Source organism: Cervus canadensis, chromosome 18, assembly GCF_019320065.1.
Source record: "Cervus canadensis isolate Bull #8, Minnesota chromosome 18, ASM1932006v1, whole genome shotgun sequence".
NCBI classification, from domain to species: Eukaryota; Metazoa; Chordata; class Mammalia; order Artiodactyla; family Cervidae; genus Cervus; species Cervus canadensis.
Genome location: NC_057403.1, coordinates 39,126,700 through 39,134,074, shown reverse-complemented (window position 1 = coordinate 39,134,074; position 7,375 = coordinate 39,126,700). Strand labels below are relative to the sequence as shown.

The 7,375-nt window shown below is 44.9% G+C and overlaps 1 non-coding gene across 1 annotated transcript; it reads left to right on the top strand.

Annotated features, from left to right (window-relative positions):
• The first annotated feature begins 6,830 nt into the window (after positions 1–6,830).
• TRNAG-UCC lies at positions 6,831–6,903 on the top strand. The gene has a single exon. It is a non-coding gene; the product is annotated as a tRNA-Gly (tRNA).
• Positions 6,904–7,375: the final 472 nt, after the last annotated feature.

Here is a 7,375-nt window from a genome sequence, read left to right as displayed (position 1 = left end):
GCAAGACTTTAAATATTTGCATGCTGTGTTATGTGGTTGTGGGCAGTGTTTACATATACAGTGAATTTCTAGTACTTCAGATGAGAATGCTTGAGTATGGTTTCAGGACAAAGCAGAGTTAAGCTGAGTACTGTGTCTGAAGCACAGTTAAGGCTCAATAAATATTTATTAGGGAGGAAGAAGGAAGACAGAAAACAAGCCAAGCCAACCAGCATACTTCTGAATAAACAGAAGCTAGCTACTACGTAAGAACAAGCCCCAAATGGAGTCAACAGATGTGAAACCATGAGGCAAATGAGATAGTACTCTTATAATTATTATTTTATTAACAGTACTGTTGCAGCTTAATTTCTTTTTCTCCTTGCACCAGGCACCTCTCATATGTTAACACATTTGTTATTTAGAAGAGCCCTTAATTATAGTTACTGTTAATAATTACTTTGTGGATGAAGAAGTTAAGATTCAGAGAGAGCAGTTTGCCGAATCACATACAGCTAGGAACTGTGGTACCCTGTGCCCTACAGAACATTCAGGGTGTTCTCTAAACCATTCAGGGTGAGACTCTGCCTAGGTGACCTAGACGCCCGACATCCCCAGGCCATACCCCCTCAACTCATCTTTTTCCGCTCTGCTGAGGTGGGAAGTTCATTGTCCCACCCCCATCCTTCCTCAGGCATGTGTGCCCTTATCTCTTTCTGGTTTTCTGTCCCAGGAGGTTTTCTAAAACCATGGAAGGACAGTCAGGTTCTTACCTGCTCAGCCCCAAGATGCAAGGGAGCAGTCCTTCGCCAGTGGGAAATGAGAGTTGGTTGACAAATGCACCCTATTCCTGTCCTTCTGAAGGACAACCCTGAAGTGCTTTCCTCATGGGTTCTTGGAGTGTGGTATCACGGAGCTCTATCTGACCCACCAGCAAATAGCTTAGTGACCCATTTGTCATGTTCCCCCTTCCCTGTTTTATTTCCACTCTTCCACACTCCTGCTTCTGCCATCATCTGTACTCAAAACATCATCTGCACTTGTTTCAGGCAAATCCAGTCTAGATACGAGTTAATCAGGCCCATATGTCACATCAAGGTCATACTCCTTAGGGTGCCCTAAAGGACCACCAGGTATCTGAATCAGTAAAGCCACCAGTGTCTTTGCTTGAGAATCATACCTTGTATGACAGACAGAGAAAGATGTGTTTTTATTAATTTTTTTTTTTTTTTTTTTTTGGCCACAGCATGCAGGATCCTATTTCCCTGACCAGGAATGAAACCCAGGCCCCCTGCAGTGGAAGCACAGGATCTCAACCAGGGAAGATTTTGCCAAAACACCAGGGAAGTCCCAGAAAGATGTGTTTTTAAAAAAGCCCACCTTTCGATGTTTGGGTAGTTAATGTCACATGGAGCTTTCTCATTTTCCTATCTATGTCCCTGTGATGGGGACGCATGATATTGATCTCAAGGAAGTGGTGCTTATTTCTAGGAAGTGGAGCTTACATTCTCAAGGGGAGACAGACTGCACAACAGTTATAAGAAGGCATGGCAAAGACTGTGATGCGAGAAATATGTCAGGGGAGCTCCCACCCTCGAGGCCCAGAGCAGGTTTCCCAGAATGAGACTGGATATTTCCAGGCCAAGGTCTGAAAGCCGGGAAGGGTTTGAGGAGGGTCTGGGGAGGCTGGGCCAGCTCATGGAGCTCCAGGGCAGGAGGGTACGCTGAGATGTGAGCAGGGGTGGGCGGCGTGTCGAGCTGAAGATAAGCTGGTGTCCTGGCCGCAGGGACCTTGACTTGCTACAGGGCTTCGTTCCGAGGGTAGTCGGGCATTCGGTATTTGGGTTTGTTTCCTTTATAATGACCACTGCAGTATGTGATATCACTTATATGTGGAATCTAAAAAATACAGCGGACTAGTGAATGTAACATAAAGGAAGCAGACTCACAGATACGGAGAAGAAACTAGTAGGTTACCAGTGGGGAGAGGGGAGAGGGGAAGGCTGATAAAGGGGTAGGGGATGGAGAGGTACAAACTATTAGGTATAAAATAAGTTGCAAGGATATATTGTACAACATGGGGAATATAGCCAATATTTTATAATAACTATAAATGGAGTAAATTGGAGTATATAAATGGATTATATTTAAAAATTGCTAATTATTATATTGTACACCTATGACATATCACATTGTATAGCAACTATAATCTAACTAACCAACTAAATAAATAAAAGCTTAAAAAAAGAAAACAAAAAATTTAAGAGGAAATAAGGGCGGCTTCGTGTGCTGCAACCTGGTTTTAAACTGATATTGGATCTCTTCGCGGGTCATACCCACCAGGGAACACAAGGGGGCAGCCTCACACCGGGTTCTCAGGGAAGGCTGCCTGTGATCGCGGCGGCTGTTCGCTTTCCCCCGCTTTCTGTGCACAGAAAGTAAAACTCCATAGTTTGGTGTGGAAGCGGATTGATTTTTTTTCTGTTTCTTTACAAAGGACTTAAGTTGGGGACCAGGGTTCGCTCGGCGGCACATCACAGGAAGTGCAGCGTCTTCGCATCTCACTTCCGAGGGTCTTTTGATTGCCGGGAAGAGGCACCCACTCCAAACACAATGCGTCCAAGGACGCTGAGTCGCCGCCCTCTTGATTGCGGGGAAGAGGCACTCACTCCGAACACAATGCGTCCAAGGGTGCTGAGAGTCGCCGCCCTCCCTCTGTTGTCTTCAAGTGTCGTCACAGAACTGCTGTGCGCGAGAAAAAAAAAAAGCCCAGGCTCTCCTGGAAAGGAGTGGAGTGGATTGCTCCTTTGGGGAAAATTGTCCCTTTCCTTGCGTGACCTCATCCAGGCCCAAGACTTTAAGTGGTATCTTTTCCGTAGTGGCTCAGTTGATAAAGAATCCGCCTGCAGTGCTGGAGACTCATGATCCTGGGTTGTGAAGATCCCCTGCAGAAGGAGATGGCAACCTGCTCCAGGATTCTTGCCTGGGAAACCCCGATGGACGGAGGAGCCTGGCAGGCTACAGTCCCGGGGTCTCAGAGTCCCGCTGCACTTAGCCCCGAAACCACCACCAAGGAAGGTAACTGTCGGTTGGATGGCTCAGTTCTCAACATCCTCCCAGAATCCCAGATTTATATATTTCTATTTTGAATTATCTAGCTGGTATCACATAATGGTATCTAGTAGGCATCTCAACTTTGACCAAGAACAGCTATTGCTAACCCTCACGCTTGATTCTTTCCCGTGGCCTTTTTTCCTCTCCTCAATGTCAGCCATCACAACTTACCTGATTGCTCAAACCTCAAACCCACCAGTGATGCTTCCCTCCTCTCTTTTCTCACCTCCTCCCACATCTAATCAGTTGATATATGAGTTCTGTTGACTCTCCATCTCCACTGACACCTTCACTGTCCTCTCTCACCTGGTTGCCTGTTACAACTTTCTTACTAGGCTTTCTTGCTGGACTCTGGACTCTCTAGGTATATGCCAGGATGATCTTTTAAGGAGAATTGAGATCACTCTTCTGCTTATATTTCCCAGCACTCCTAGGTGGCTCAGCGGCAAAGAATCTGCCTGCCACTGCAGGAGATGCAGGAGGCGTGGGTTCGATCCCTGGGTCAGGAAGATCCTCTGGAGAAGGAAAAGGCAACCCACTCCAGTATTCATGCCTGGAGAATCCTATGGACAGAGGAGCCTGGTGGGCAACAGTCCAGGGGGTCACAAAGAGTCAGACACTACTGAGCACATCCACAGATTCTCTGCTTAAAACCCTCCAGTGGATTCTGTTGCACTTGTAATAAAATCAATATACCCTGTCATGGATATGCAAAGTCCTATGTTATCTGCTCACGGCCTGCCACCCATCCCTGCCTCATTGTATACTCCTCTCCTTCTCTTGGTTCTGGATGCCCTGGTCTTCTTGGTGTTGTTAAGCAGCCTTGGGCCTTGGCATGAGCTTTTCGTTCCTGCTTGTATGCATTCCTCTCTGGTCTCTACATAGGTGGCTCTTTGTGTCCTTCAAGTCTCAGCTGGAATGTGACTTCTCAGGGAGAGCGTCTCTGGTCCTTCCACATATAATGGTCACCCAGTTATTCTCCCGTCCCTCTGTTTTCATTCTCTGTAAGCACTGATACTAGATGCATTTCTTTCCTTCCTTCCTTTCTGCGTGGTTTACGGGATCTTAGTTTCCCTACTAGGGGTTGAAGCTAGGCCTTGGCAGTGGGTTGAACCCAGCCGAATCCTAACAACTGGATTTCCAGGGAATTCCGTAGATGCATTTTCTTGCTTATTTATTTGCCACTTTATTGTCTATCTTCCTTCACTAGAATGCTAGCTCCATGAGGGGTCAAATATATCTGCTTTGGACATTCAACCTCATTCCGGTGACTAAATAGGGCCTGACACGTGAAAGATGCTCAACAGATGTTTGTTGAATAAAGAAATGATTCAATGGGTAGAACTTCCACACCTGACCCTGCTGAGGGTGGATTGCAGGGTTCTTTACTATTTATTACCTATGTGTTTGGTCTGAGGTGAGACATTTCTTCTCTCTGAGCATCAGTTCCCTCTTCCAGATAAATACTGTTTTGAAAGTGAAAGTGTTAGTCACTTAGTTGTATCTGGCTCTTTGTGACCACATGGACTGTAGCCCCCCAGACTCCTCTGTCCATGGGATTCTCCAGGCAAGAATACTGGAGTGGGTTGCCATTGCGTTTTCCAGGGGATCTTCCCGACCCAGGATCGAACCCAGGTCTCCTGCGTTGCAGGTGGATTCTTTACCGTCTGAGCCACCAGAGCCTGTGATATGCTTATTCTAATCCACAAGTGTGCTTCTCATATAGGAACTCCTGAATGGAAAACCCACTTGCTGTCTAAAAGTTTTGAACCCCTTGAAACTAGTGAGAAGCACCGAGACTTCATGATTCCTATCCGTTCATTTTCATGTAAAGAATCAACACTTGAAGTTGCCAGGGTTTTTGAAGTCTCCTATGATGCTGGTTCTGTGTCATGAGACAGACCAAGCTTACCTTCTCAAGACAGTGGTTCTCTGAGTCGATGAGCTCGAGGTCAGACTGCCTTTTCTCGAAGGCTTTTGGTTAGTGATACTTGGTTTGAAATTCCGGACCTGCTATTTTAGAAACAATTTAGGAGCAGGGTGTCCATTCTGTCTTAGTGTATCTTAGATTTTATCCAAGTGAGGCAACAATTACAGACCCAGACTTTTTAGGATGCTAAAGTGCTATTCACAGCTAGCCAGGAAAGGTCACCAGATAAATACTTTGACGTCTGCTAAGAAGGGAGATTAGTGAAAGCCTTGACTCTGTGTTCACCTAGATCGTGGGATGTGGGAGCATCTTTATTCCCTTTCAATTCCTTTGTTGCTCTGGGATTCTGATATGCTACTAAGCTTTAATTTCTTGAAAAGGCATTTCATCAACCCTGTTGACTGTGTGCTGAGATTCCCTCCTCCCTCCCTCTCCTACATTTGGGTCAGCCAGTACCAAAGGAGAAGGTTATCTGGGCTGTTAAACCTTTGACTTGGTGTCTTTTGAAGAGCGCGTTTTGCATTTTGTTATGTCAGGATTGTAATTAGATCCGTTAATTAAGGAAAGAATGAACTTTTCCCAAACTCTGCACCTCTTTGAATTTTTGATAAGTTTGCTTAGGTTGCCGCTGACCTTTGCTAAGGGGTATGCTACTGCTCATTAATTGGCAAATTTTAATGAGGAGAGTTGATGAATGTGCTGGCCTTGACAATAAATAAAGCTGGCTTCCACTCCAGGCCTTACCACCTCTGGCTGCTTCAAAGTGTGTGGTGTTTCTTGACCAGTGACCATTAAACTTGGGACGCTTGGCCGACATTCTGTCTTATGAGTAAGCAAGGGAGGCCTCCTTACCCAGGCACTGATCTGAACGGCTCCTCATCCACCTTCCTATTTCATTTTGGTTGTATTGTGGGCAGCGTGCTCAGTCTTGTTTGACTCTTTTTGACGCCATAGACTATAGCCCGCCAGGCTCCTCTGAACATGGGATTTCCTGGGCAAGAATACTGGAGTGGGTTGCCATTTCCTACTCCAGGGGATCTTCTCGACCCAGAGATTGAACCAGGGTCTCCTGCATTGCAGGCAGATTCACTGCACTCCCTGGAATTCCCTTTAATCTGATAATAATCTTATTATACCTGTTTTAGACAAGGGGAAACTGAGGCATAGGGAAAGTAGTACATCACATAGGGATAGGCAACCAGTTAATGGTAATAACTAATACTGAGTTCTCATTGTGTGGTAAGCACACTCCCAACCTCTTAATGTGCGTTGTGTCACTTCATACTCATAACAGCCGTGTGAAACAGGTAGTATTTTTGCCCCTACTGTAAAATGGGACTTGATTGCCAAAAGGGTTGATCTCCTGTAGGACTGACTGGTTTGATCTCCTTGCAGTCCAAAGGACTCTCAAGAGTCTACTCCAACACCACAGTCCAAAAGCATCAGTTCTTTGGTGCTCAGCCTTCCTTATGGTCCAACTCTCACATCTGTATGTGACTACTGGAAAAGCTGTAGCTTTGACCATACAGACCTTTGTTGGCAAAATGATGTCTCTGCTTTTTAATATGTTGTCTAGGTTTGTCATAGCTTTCCTTCCCAAGGAGAAGCATCTTTTAATTTCATGGCTACAGTCATCATTTAGAGTACAAAGAAGAATAAAATTCAGATTCACACACACACGTATGAAGATTTCTTTCCTTTTCAAATATGTTTCTGCTGCCACTCAAAAAACCTAGTGAGCTGTGACCCTGCAGAACATAATGAGGGCTACAATATTTAACTTATAGAACTGATCGATGAGGGGACTTCCCTGGTGGTCCAGTGGTTAAGACTCCGTACTTCCACTGCAGAGGGCCCAGGTTCAAACCTTGGTTGGGGAACTAAGATCACACATGCCATAAGGCATAGCCAAAAAAGAAGAAGGACCTGAGTGATGAGAAATTTACTTAGTTATCCAAGTCCGAGACATGAATTTTGGCTTTATAGCTGTACTCACTATGACTCCTTGGATTACAGTGAGCAAGAGGGTATCTTCTGTTTGGAAGTATTGATAGGAAAATAAAACAAGCCTGGCAGAAGTCGTAAGTAACTCTTCAGAGCCTCTTTTAAAGATTCTGCAAAATACTAGTACTTTTAGTAATTATAAAATGTGGTGCTGACATCTCTGTGCCCCTTACTGAAACACTTACAATCCTTCTACTAATCCACAACGATAATAACCCTAAAAAACAATTACTAAATACTCAACAGTTTAAAATACTCACCAGCACTCACAGTTGTCACAAACATTCCCCATTTTTTTTTTTTTTTGCTGAAAATATCCTCTCTAGCAAAATGTCACTACATTTAGAA